Raw genomic sequence first — 13,965 nt, 5'->3', positions numbered from 1 at the left:
ATTGATTGATTCTTGTTGATTCTCTTAAAAGTATATTCGAGTTTATCCATACAGATTTCTAAGCGAAATATTGGGTGGTATTGTTAGACCTCCGCTTTTTCAGAGCGTGTATGTGAAATTCTTTATTTCTCCAAAATACAGCGTCAAGATATATTTTCATCTCTCAATCGTATTGTATCGGGAAAGCGGTTGTTTTCAGTCGGAGAAGCAACTCCCAAGCCCCAACTTCTTTTAGAAGGCGTTGTTGGAAAATACAACTGGGGACTGCTGACCACTGCCCACCTGAAGGGCGTCGAGTTCGACAACATGCTGATTGACGCGGCCTCTGACTTTAACATTGTTACCGTCAAGACTCTGAGAGCCACAGGGATTTCAAAACAGGAAGTTGTTCACTGCCCAATTGTGATTAAAAGCGCAGAAGGAGAATCAAAAAATGCTTACGGATACATTAATCTCGAAATCAAGGTAGGAGATGCTCTAACACGCGACAAGTTTTATATTGTTAAAGAATGCCCGAGTTATGATATGATTCTGGGTCGTTCGTGGGTGCATGACAACAAAGCAAAGCTAGGAGTGTGTCCTTTGCCAGTATCTATACCTGAAAGGATTTCCAACAATCCGTCCAACACCAAAGATCATTTGTTGCCGTATCAACAATTTGCCAATGTGACGCAACTACCTGGAGAGAGCCCATTGATGTACATTCGAAGATTCTGAACCCAAGTAAGTCTTATTGAACAACCCTTTTTACAACCAGTCACTCTTACTTCCACCAAGGCTTGGAGACTCGATACGATCATCAACCCATCCGCCACTATGAGATATGAATGGGATGCTGGTCCTTTCAAATACTTTATCAAAAATTTAGAAGATGTCTCAGTCAAAGACAACGAGTCTAAGAATCAAGTAGTTGTGCAACACTCAAACCCATTTCAAGTTGGAGATATGGTGGTGAAAGTTGTCGCTCAGCCTGCTCCGCATGCGGTAGGGAAAGACGAGCCATACCTAGTGGCAGAAGTTATCTTAGGAGGTTACTGCAAGTTCATAAACGCCGACAAACCAGAAGGTGTGGTAATATACTCACGTTGGCTCAAACCTTTCAACACCTAAAACGTTGTGATACCTCTTTCCTCAAGCGTTCCCTTTGATGTTTTCCCTAGCAATCTCCCTTTTCATGCAATATTTGTTATTCCTCCAAAATGATTGCACTGCTTGCATTCATAATTAGGTTTTCAGTTTGTTAGTTAATCAAAATATCATTTCCTTTGAAGAAATCTCTCTACTCCTGAATCGTGAGGCAAAGTCTCAAAAAAACCCGAACCTTCATCATTACCCATCGATTCAAACCAGAAAAAACAAAACCATGAAAAAAACATCTCATGTCTTTCAAAAAGCACTGAAGAAGGGAATGCATAGAGGAAGAGAAAGGGCGGGGAAATGTTCAAGCGACCAGTATGTGATATTTTAGGGCAAGCGTCTTTGATACCCTGCTTTGCATCTTGCCTCAATGATAAAACGGTCTATCAGTCACCACGCGGATGACACCTGAGTTTCTTGTTCACGGATGTACAATACATGTGATGTACGAAAAAAATGTTAAATGGAAGTTACAAGTTCGTGGCCAATCCTTAATTTTCATCGTTGCATCTCCTACCTCAAGCTATTATTATTAGGGTTACATATAATAATCATGGAGGCGGTATCCAGTCACATAAAAGAAAAAAATAGCACCGCTTATGTATGTCGCATTTCCATCGGCCGCGCCTCGCTAGAATGGGGAGATTCTATCGAAACCCTACTGGAGAGCTCTACAACTAGAGTCTCAAGATAATATAAATAGAAGAACTATTATTTGATAAGGTTCAGGCTCCATCATATAAACATAAAACCACTGAATACCAAAACGTCTACAAGCTATGAAAAGATGCTGAAAGGAAATAACAAAGTGGGAAATCTAGTTGTCGGTGTTAACATCCTTTTCACAAGGCGCCCCAACATCCTCTCTAGAAGTCGCCTCGAGTTCCCTTTCGGACGCCGCTTCAACACCTCTCTCAGTAGATGCTTCAATATTCGTTCCAGGAGACGCTCCAACATCTTCCTTCGAAGCCGCTTCAACATCTTCTCCAGACGTCGCTTCCATGTTCTCCTCAGCAACCGCTTCAGCATTCCCTCCAACAGTCGCTTCGATATCCTCTACAGAAGCTACTTCAACCTTTTCCTTGGAAGTTGCGCCGACATCCTTTTCAGAAACTGCTCCAACAACCTTTTGAGGATGCTCCGGTTCGTCCATATCAGAGTCGAGAATTATGATCCCGTTATGAATAGGGTAATCATACTTGTTCCCACCTGGAGATTGATTATGCTCAATCTTCCGCCGCTTCAATCGAGTCGCGAATCTTTCAGCCCTGGCACTAGGTGGATGATACGCTTCATCACGCTGAGACGCTTCATCACGTCTCCACTTTTCCTCCATGCTAACCGAAGTCAGGAAAGCTTGAAAACGCTCTCGAAAGATACGCAAATGTGCGAGAGGCATACCCTGTATGGCGCGACCGGCTTCACGAAATGGGGTATCTATCTTAGCTAGTACCTCCTCGAATTCAGAAACCCTGGGTTTGTCGACTTCAAAGCTTTTCTCTGGAGAAGTTGAAGAATAATCATCACCAGTAGTTCCCATCATATATTGCAAAGAGGCATCATGATTACATCAATAATCGACGTAAAAAAAATCATCAAAATCAAATTACATGAGAATGTAATTCTGTGATGATCGGTGTGGGAAGGTTCAAATGCCTCTCTTTATATTCCACAAATCAACAAGGTCCCATGAAGAAAACGAGTCTCTACTTACCGTGTATAAAGGCTTTAGATATGGGATAATGATCGAGTAGACACTTATCTACCTGAAGACAATTGACGTATACTAAAAGAAAACTGCTCAAAGAGCGAGCTAGCCTCTATCCTGGTAACGTACGCTGAACTTTTCTCGCGAATTTCTTTGATTGTCACCATCTAGTGCCTACCCCGCAATAATGTGCTAGGCAGGGGACTTAATGTTGATGGTGGTTTTCAGTTCAGGGTCAAAATCGTAAAACCATGTATTTAATACGCTGTCATCCTGCAAAGGAACAAAAGCCATCTGAAAGTGATGAGTGCAAAAATCTCTTCGCTCACGGATGTATTGAGCAATTCAATATATTTGGATATATAAAATTCACTCAGAATGGTGCATATAGCAATGATCCCAAATATTGTATGAATTTTATTCTCCACCGGCATTATTCACTAATGCATGGCCTGCCTAGTATTTTCCTATGCTGTGTTCCCAGCCGCACTATCAATATTGGCATGACATGACGATTAATGTTCACTCGCAGTGGAGTAGCATGAATCTCCCTAAGTGTCAGTATTGAGACTTATGTGAAAACACTCACGTAGGCTACACCACTCTCTGATAAAGAGATTTTCGTGTCAATGTGCTTTTATTTGGAAGTTAGCACAATAGACGCGCTTAAATTCCTTAAGGAAAATATAGACTACCCATGTAAGTCTTAAGAACGATCACGGCCATACGATTCAGCCATGCGATTCAACAAGTCTCCTAGCGAAGCTAGGCCATTAACATGATGACCACCGTCGGGCCCACTAACATCCCAGTCGGTCGGAATCCATTTAGTTCAACCACAACACCCTCAAACATTATCCAGATCATGGGTGATCGCGATGTTGAAAATGATCTCAAACGAGCTAAGACCGGCAAAAACGGTCTAAAAAAACATCACGACCGCCCAACTTAGCTAGACTAGTTGGACGACTTAGATCTTCATTCGAATAATTAAAGAAGTGATAACGTGTTCACCAGAGACTCAACTCTATCCATGGTCGATCGACCTACCAGCGGCGAGTCAAAAGGACACCAAACCGTTTGCCCCAAAGTAGGGTGAACGCGCTGTTTTGGAAGCCCTAGTTTGTGCTGCGGCAAAGTGCAACTGTCGCAAATTGATCACAAACGTCCATCTTCTCCGGCCAAATCGAGTGGCTTAGATTCAATTTCAGGCGGCCCCGAAGATATCAGCATGCTCACTGGCAACCCACCTTTGCGCATGGCTGATCGGCTTGCTCAAACTAGCGCCCAGGCGCTTTCAATCGATCAGCCAAAATAGGGTTGGCCACACGGCTTTTAAACCCTAATTTAAATCAACGACAGTAGGAAACTGCCGCAAATCATCTCGTCCATCCAACTTCGCTAGCCTAGTCGGATGGTTTAGATTATTTTCAGGAGTCCAAAAGGGTAACGTTGTGATCACCGACCACCCCTCCTCCGCAGGGAGCGATCGACCAAGTGGTAACTCACTCATAGGGTTCTCAAACGATCACCCAAAGATGGTCGGTCATGCTACTTTTTAAGACGTTCAATTCGCGAATAATTTGAACGATCTCTAAAACAACGATGTTTCCTGTACATCGATTATTTTCAGCTACTTGTTTAAAAGCGATGCTTTATATACATCGATTATAAGCAATGTTTTATAAATATTGATGTCACAAATAATTTTATTATTTGACCTAAAAGCACTATATGATGCTTTTAGCAGCGAGTCTCACGACTTGACCCATTTACTCGAGACATCAAACATGTCACAAATTGGGGAATGCTCACTGGGTACTGGTCTGGCGGTTTACAGCGTGCGCGCGTGCAACGCGCCCATTATGAGAAAGTGTCAGGAAAGGACAGACGGTTAACAAAGAAAGTAGTGGGTTAAAGTGTGACCAGTTTTCCCTCGTAATGGAAACGTGGTGATCACCACTTTTTACATAACCCCACTGCTTAATCACCTCCACTTCCTACGAGATAAGGGTGTGCTCGAACATGACTTGTATCAATAGGATTTCAACCTATTTTAAAACAACACAAGTGTTATCAACACAAGTAGCCAGAAACCATATTCTGATACAAGTCATAAACATTTATACCTTCATAATTCAACATTTTGATCTCAAACACCTTCTTCACTTCCCCTCTAAGATCAACCCTTCTCCTTCACTTTGTGACCGAATTGAATATGGAACAACCATTTCTTGGTTTAGACAAAGTCTTACAGATTGATCTCTCGAATCTAAAAGTACTCATGTGCTTGTTTAGGGGTTGAATTTGTTTCTCATCAACACACCCAAATTTACCAAAAACAGCAGAATCAGTTTCTACCCCAAAACACCCATTAATGATGATTTGATAGGATAATCAATCACATTGTTCTTGGAAGTCAGATGAAATAATTATAAACTTGTTTGGAAGTGTGTCAAATCGGTTCCAAGATTGTAAATTTGAAAAAGGATTTACAAAGTAATGACGACATACTTTGAACATGTGCAGTAACTCTTATCTTTTATTGTTCAAAGATATTCCATAATAGCTAAAGGAGAATCTCGGATCTAAATAAATTGAGAATCTTTTAATTAATGTTTTTAGTTTTATATTCTTTTAATTTCCAGCAATTAAAATGCATATCTTTAGAAAATAAAAATTAGTAATGTGCATTTACTAGTTGGAGATTTTCTACTGAGATTTCGGTCAATATTTGGACAGAGCATTTCCAGGAATTATGAAAAACGAATTTGGAAATATATCGCATATCTTGAGAATATTTTTGGTTTTGGAAATTCCTTGGTGTCCAACCTTCCTTGTTTATAAATACCGAAGTTTGTATTTCAAGCAAACTAATCCTCAGATCCAGCAAAACTACCTAGTTGTGTTGTTACTGGTGGATCCGTCTATTCGGATAGGAAAGTACCCTAATTAGGCGAAATCTCTTACAACCCTTTGTTTTAAAGACTTCTTTGGGATTGGGAAGCTCTACGAGTACCGTTGGTGGGAAACTAGATAATTGCATTTTATTATTAGTTTTCGATTGATTTGATTGACTAACGGTTGTTGATCTTTGATTGCACCTAGTTTGTTTATGCTTGAGAATCTTCTCTTCTGATATAAGATTCACTCAAACTAGATCGAAGTGTCGACGGGGATCTTTAGACTATTTGTAGATCTAAAGACGTCTTGTTATAATCCATTGTTAATAGACTCTGTTCTGCGTGTGATTGATCACAAGAGATTTAAGTTGATTGTGTGCAGTTGTTTGTTGAAGATCAAAGAATATTTGAAGACAAAGAAGATATTTGGGTTCATAATCTTTGGTGTGCACAAAACTTGTTTCGTCTGGAAAGGGATCCAACTATAATCGGTTTATCTTTGTGATAGATTGGATTGATTAGTTGAGTAGATCGGCATGAATATGTTTCTTTGTGATTAAAAGTATTGATTGCATAATGTTAACAATTACTTTGGTAGTTGCTGAAAAGATAGATCTAAAGACCTGACAAAGGAGTTTATTGGGATAAACGGAAGAGCCTTTTGTCAAACTCATATCACTTGTTTGAAAAGAGTTGTTACCGAACAGATTTTTTGTTCCTTTACAGTTTGGAATACGAACCAAAGGAATTGTTCCAAGTGTGTGACTTATTGCAAGTTGGAGGCGCAGGGATACATACGGAACTAGGTGAACTATAGGTTTAGTTGCTTGGTCTCAACTATACGAAGTTGGTTTAGATTTTGTATAACGGCTTAATCCTGAGAGTATTCAATTCTGGACAAGGTCCCGGGGTTTTTTTGCATTTGCGGTTTTCTAGTTAAAAAAATCTTGTTGTGTTTTTTAATTTTCTATTTCCGCAATTATAATTGTTTTATTATAATTAGAATTAAAATACACAAATGTTAATTCATATTTACTTGATAGCAATCGTATTGTGTTTGTTAAGTCCGAACTTATTATCAAGTAAACATACTTCGTTGTTGTATTGTCTCGATCTTGTATCCATAGTCAATCACACAAGTTATCTTGTTGTCGTATTGTCTCGATTGCGTATCCATAGACGATCACCCGAAGTGTGAATCGATTAGTTGTATTGTATCGACTCAGTCTATAGAAAATCACTTTCGTAGAAAGGACTTATAGGTGGAAAAGTTTTAGATTGAGGTATATTTGGGTACCCTCGTCTTTCCAAGAGGTGCAAACGATCACAAGCATGTGGAATCGGTCCTTGTAAGAGGTACAACAAGTCTTAGTAATTGGTAACCGATATGACTTGTGCAACCGATTACAAGTTAAATACCATAATTATGTGGTAACCGATCCTAGTACTTAGTCAACCAATTTTTGGAAAGCTAGTGTGACCGATCCTAGTACCCACATGGAGGTAGAACCGAAGCCTTGTGTTTTGGTAGAACCGTGAAACCCATTAATGCTGATTTGATAGGATAATCAATCACATAGTTCTTGGAAGTTAGATGAACCAATTCTAAACTTGTTTGGAAGTGTGGCAAATCGGTTCCAAGATTGTAAATATGAAAAAGGATTTACAAAGTAAAGATGTCGACATACTTTGAACATGTGCAGTAATTCTTATCTTTTATTGTTCAAAGATATTCCTTAATAACTAAAGGAGAATCCCGGATCGAAATAAATTGAGAATCTTTTAATTAAGGTTTTTAGTTTTATATGCTTTTAATTTCCAGCAATTAAATGCATATCTTTAGAAAATAAAAATTGGTAATGTGTATTTACTAATTGGAGATTTTCTACTGAGATTTCGATCAATATTTGGACAGAGCATTTCCAGGAACTATGGAAACCGAATTTGGAAATATGTTGCATATCTTGAGAATATTTTCGGTTTTGGATATTCCTAGGTGTCCAAACTTCCTTGGTCTATAAATATTGAAGTTTGCATTTTGAGCAAACTAATCCTCAGAGCCAGCAAAACTACCTAGTTGTGTTGTTACTGGTGGAGCCGTCTATTCGGAGAGAAAATTACCCTAATTAGGCGAAATCTCTTACGACCGCTCGTTTTAAAGACTTCTTTGGGATTTGGAATCTCTACGAGTACCGTTGGTGGGAAACCAGATAATTGCAGTTTATTATTAGTTTTTGATTGATTTGAATGACTAACGGATATTGAACTTTGATTGCACATAGTTTGTTTATGCTTGAGAATCTTCTCTTCTGATATAAGATTCACTCAAACTAGATCGAAGTATCGACGGGGATCTTTAGACTGTTTGTAGATCTAAAGACGTCTTGTGATAATCCATCGTCAACAGACTCCGTACTGTGTGTGATTGATCACAAGGGATTCAAGTTGTTTGTGTGAAGGTGTTTATTGAAGATCTAAGAAGATTTGAAGACAAAAGAATATTTCTTATTTGAGTTCATAATCTTTGGTGTGCACAAAACTTGATCGAATGGGGATCCAACTATAATCGGTTTATCTTTGTGATAACCTTGATTGATTAGCTGAGTAGATCGGCATCAATACAATTCTTTGTGATTCAAAGTATTGATTGTATAGTCTAACAATTACCTTAGTAGTTGTTGATAGATTGATCTAAGAAGCTGACAAAGGAGTTTATTGGGATAAACGGAAGAGCCTTTTGTCAAACCCATATCACTTGTTTGAAAAGAGTTGTTACCGAACATATTTGTTGTTCCTTTACTGTTTGGAATACGAACCAAATGAATTGTTCCAAGTGCGTGACTTATTACAAGTTGGAGGCGCAGGGATACAGACGGAACTAGGTGAACTATAGGTTTAGTTTCTTGGTCTCAACTATACGAAGTTGGTTTAGATTTTGTATAGCGGCTTAATCTTGAGAGTAATCAATTCTGGACAAGGTCCTGGGATTTTTATGCATTTGCGGTTTCTTCGTTTACAAAATCTTGTTGTTTCTTTTACTTCTATTTCCGCAATTATAATTGTTTTTACTATAATTAGAAGTAAAATCTCCTGTGTCTATGAGGGCCCTTTTGAACTCCACATCCTTGATGCGGGCGGTGACGTGTAGATCCCGGTTATGTCCTTCTTCTGCCATCATGTCGTCTTCGGTAAATGTTACATTGTTGACGGACATCTCTGACATCTTTGAAGTTTCTGGGCGTAAAGGAACCAAACCTGCGTCTAGGGCTATTTGATTGATAACAGCAAATGTTTTTGATCGCTGGTCTTTTGAAAGGTGTATAAGTTCACACAAGTTTTCCACCAACGCGGCTGCCTCCTGGTCTACCGGTTTCTGATTGGTAGTGAAGCTATCAACTTGAGATCGATCATTCGAGACGTCAGTCCCCAGTCTTGGAGTTTCCAAAATGGGATAATTACTCAGATTCGATTTCAGGATGATAAGAAAGTTGAGTATGATGTTGATCGATTCCTTCATCAGGTCCATGATCCTTGCATGGATCTCCTGAACCCGTGCCAATTCGGTCAACCTTGGGATTTCCCCGTCGTTTGTGCCATTAGGTGTCGTGTTGGGAGAGGGAACATCACCATTCTCCAGAGTCCGAGCGGAGTTTGGGATCATGGATTCATCTCTAAGACCGACTATCTTCTGAGAATTGGGGTCGAAAAGTGAAATTGGAAATTGGTATTGCAACGGAGAGATTAATCTCCCACTGTGTTCGCCAATTGTTTGTGAGTGAAAACGGTTTCTGCTGATTTTGGTAAATTCGTGTGTGTGAATGAGAAACGAGTCTAAAACCTAAACAATGTACTGCACGGGAGTACTTTTGATTCGAGAGATAAATCTGCACAAATATGGCCTAAACCAAGAAATAACCATTCCAGACTTGCTCCGGTCACAAAGTGAAAGAGAAGGGTTGGTCTTAGGGAGGGAAGCGAAGAAAGTGTTGAGACCAGAATCATCATTCTGGAAGTGTGGGTGTTTTGTGACTTGTATCAGAAAATTGGAATGCCTAGATGAATGAAAAATCTGTCAGGTGATTTCTGAATGTTGTATTGTTCTCCTTACCAAAAACTTGTTTTTTGGTGGAAATAGGTGAGACCTATTTATACAAGTCGCAACAAAACGTACCCTGGTCTCGTAGGAAGTGGAAACGATTGAGTAGTGGAGGAAGGGAGTAACGGATAACGCTTGGAATTGATGTTTCTATAATGAAAGATACGTTTCACCATTACTTCTTGCCATTACTAACTTCCCCGCTTTATGACACTTTCTTGTAACGGGCGTATTGCACGCCGCACGCTGTAAACCGCCAGACCAATACCCTGATGAGTATCCCCCAGTTTGTGACATGTTTTGATGTCTCAAGTATTTTGGTGGAAAACATGTAGCACTTTGCTACGTGTGGCAAGTTGAAATTGAGAGGCTTGCCGCGGGTGAATAGCATGTGATGCTATTAGGCTCGTCTTGGCTGGTCGCCTAAAACTTTCCACAAGCTTGTCGGCTTGGTGGAGAACTTTGATGGATGAGATTGCATCTTATGAAATAAGGGTAACCATTGATTATGGCTACCTTGTGTTGGCGCCTGAAGATGGCGCAATGGCGTTTTTGGTGCATGCCAGTAGCAATGCGGCATGGCTGGCATGGCTCGTGCATGCCAGTTGCACGGTGGTGCAAGTGGCGCTTAGCATAGCATGACCATTAATTTTAGGCGGCTGGTCGCCTGAAAGTTTCCACAAGTCTGTCAGCTCGGTGGCGAACTTGGAAGGCCGAGATTGCATCTCATGAGGAAGGATATCCGTTGATTATGGCTACCTTCTGTCAGCGCCTGGAAACTTTGTCTAAATTAGGGTTTAGCATGCCAAAACCCTAATTAGCGTATAAGGAATGTCGTTTGGCATGTGCGCCTGGCGTGCGCGTTTGGCAAGTTAGGCATACCGATTGGCATGTGCGCTTGGCATGCACGTTTGGCGAGTTTGGCATGCTGCTTGGCATGTGCGTATGGCATGCGCGTTTGGAGGGTTTGGCATGTTGCTTGGCATGTTTGGCATGCCGATTGGCATGTGCGTCTGGCATGCGCGTTTGGCGGGTTTGGAATACTGCTTGGCATGTGTGTCTGGCACGCGTGTTTGGCGGGTTTGGCATGCTGCTCGGCATGTGCGTCTAGCACACGTGTTTCGCATGCTACTCGGCAATGTTTGGCATGCTGATTGGCATGTGCGTCTGGCACGCGTGTTTGGCAGGTTTGGCATGCTGCTCGAAATGTTTGGCATGCCGATTGGCATGTGCGTATGGCACGCGTGTTTGGCATACTGCTCGTCATGTTTGGAATGTCGATTGGCATGTACGTTTGGCATGCGCGTTTGGCGAGTTTGGAATCCTGCTTGGAATGTTTGGCATGACGATTGGCATGTGCGTCTGGCACGCGTGGTTGGAGGGTTTGGCATGATGCTCAGCATGTTTGGCATGTGCGCCTGTCGTGCGCGTTTAGAAAGTTAGGCATGTCGATTGGCATGTGCGCCTGGCATGCGTTTGGCGAGTTTGGCATGCTTCTTGGCATGTTTGGCATGCCGATTGGCATGTACGTCTGGCGGGTTTGGCATGCTGCTTGGCATGTTTGGCATGCCGATTGGCATGTGCGCCTGGCATGCGCGTTTGGAATGCTCCTTGGCATGCCGATTGGCATGTGCGCCTGGCACGCGGGTTTGGCATGATGCTCGGCATGTGCGTCTGGCATGCGTGTTTGGCGGGTTTGGTATGCTGCTCGGCATGTGCGTCTGGCACGCGTATTTGGCAGGTTTGGCATGCCGATTGGCATGTGCGCCTGGCATGCACGTTTGGCGAGTTTGGCATGCTGCTTGGCATGTTTGGCATGCCGATTGGCATGTGCGTCTGGCACGCGTGTTTGGCGGGTTTGGCATGCTGCTCGGCATGTTTGGCACGTCGATTGGCATGTGCGCATGGCATGCGCGTTTGCCGGGTTTGGCATGCTGTTTTGCATGTGCGTCTGGCCCGGGTGTCTGGCGCGGGTTTTGGGAAGCTAATTGGCTTTGTGACCATCTGGCGTGGTTTCCTCCTTTTCAACGTTGTGGCGAGTTTGAAGCAACCTGATTGGTTAATGTAAGAGGGTCGGCCAAGCATGGGCGTGGCTACACCTTTGTGTGAGGGTGGTGGTTTTAGAGCGACCTGATTGGTCGATGGGAAGTGGGGCCGGCAATCTAGGGCGTGGCCACACTTCCAGTGTGTTGTGGCAAATTTAATCTCCTAGTTTGGCTAAGCATAGTTCTTCGACCAACAGGGTCTAGTGTACTGCGCGGGGCGTCAAACCCTAATTTTGCAAATTAGTCGGGTTTATGAGTTTTGTATGAGTTATCACAATAATTGGCTGGATTTTGTATGCTGCCATAAAAATCCTTATCTACAGAATACATTGTGCTTTCCGTCTGAGCATTTCGTGCAATGTCCTTAACTTTGGTACTTGGAGGTTCATGCTACTCCGCTGCGAGTGAACACAAATCCGTCATGTCATACCGATATTAAGGGTTCTGCCGGGGAACATAGCACAGGAAAGTACTCAGTGAGTCTTGTATTGGCGAGGTGCCGAAATTTACAGAATGTTTGGGATGGTTGCTACATTCGCCAGTCTGGATAAATTTCATGTAACTATATTGAATGGTTCAATAAATATGTTGGTAGAGAGGTTAGCACTCACGGCACCGTTTCCTTGCAGAGTGACGTCAGGTGCAAGGTTTTACGATTTTAATCCTAAGATAAAAACCACCATCAACACTTACATAAAATATCGGCTTATCCACCCCTTCATCTGTCCGAAGTATTACTGCACTGAGGGCATTTGGTGTTGCTGCAAGACAAATAAGTAATTCTTCCCCTGGCTCTGGCTTTCGCAGTATTGACAAGTTGATTAAGTATTCTTTGATGTTTTGCAGCGCTTGCTCACATTCTTGTGTCCAAGAAAATTTTGCACCCTTTTTTAAAATGTCAAAGAAATGTTTACATTTATCTGAAGATCTCGAGATAAACCTTCTTAAAGATGCTAACTTCCCATTCAGTTTCTGCACATCTTTTATAGTGGCAGGTGACGACATTTCTAGTATGGCTTGTACTTTAGCTGGGTCCACCTCGATTCCTTTCCTCGAAACTATATGGCCCAAGAACTTCGCAGATTCAACTCTGAAAATGCATTTCGCCGGATTTATCTTCATTTTGTACTTCTTCATTTGCTCAAATATTTTCTTTAAATCTTCTACGTGATCCCCTGAGTCCTTAGTTTTTACGAGCATGTCATCCACATATACCTCCAACGTTGTATGCACCCATCTGGTAAAAATTTTCTCTACCATCCGTTGGTATGTGGCTCCCGTGTTCTTTAATCCGAATGGCATTCTCGTGTAACAATACAGCCCCCTTGGAGCGAAGAATGTTGTATGTTCTTGATCTTCTTCATCTATAGGTATATGGTTGTATCCTGAGTAACCATCCATTGAGGAGAGTCTTTTATATCCTGCCGTTGATTCCACCATTTGTGGGATATTGAGTAAAGGGAAGCTGTCCTTTGGACATGCAGTGTTTAAATCACTAAAATCAATACATATCCTTATCCCATTCTTCTTCTTTGGTTCTATCACCATATTTGCAATCCATTCCGGATATTTTGCTGGTCTTATGATACCCGCATCCATCATCTTCTGAAGTTCCTTTTCAATTTGCTAATGATAGGTGGTTACGATCTTCCTTATTCGTTATCTTACTGGTTTAATTGCTGGATCCAGATCCAACTTATGACATGCTACTTGTGGGTCAATTCCTGGCATTTCGTCCATGCCCCACGCGAATACTTCGCGGTTGTCACTTAGCAACTGGATTAACCTCACTTCTTCGTCGGCTTCCATCTTTCTCCCGATATTTACTATTTTCGGCTCTTCTTCAGTACCCAAATTTATATCCTTCGTTGGTTCTACAACTGCGAAATTCATGATTGGCTCATTTAGCGCGGTTGGTTCCTTCAATTTTAGTATCGGGTAAACCTCTTTTTCGGGTAATTCACTGGGTATCGCCCATCCTTACTTTGCGTTGGTCATGTATACCATTAGTTCCCTTTCCTTCTTTGAATCCAATGCGCTCTTCCTCCTTTCCTTCCTCCTTTTCAGTCTCTCTTC

This window comes from Papaver somniferum, unplaced genomic scaffold, assembly GCF_003573695.1.
Source record: "Papaver somniferum cultivar HN1 unplaced genomic scaffold, ASM357369v1 unplaced-scaffold_137, whole genome shotgun sequence".
Taxonomy (NCBI): Eukaryota; Viridiplantae; Streptophyta; class Magnoliopsida; order Ranunculales; family Papaveraceae; genus Papaver; species Papaver somniferum.
Note: the sequence above shows the minus strand (reverse complement) of the source record.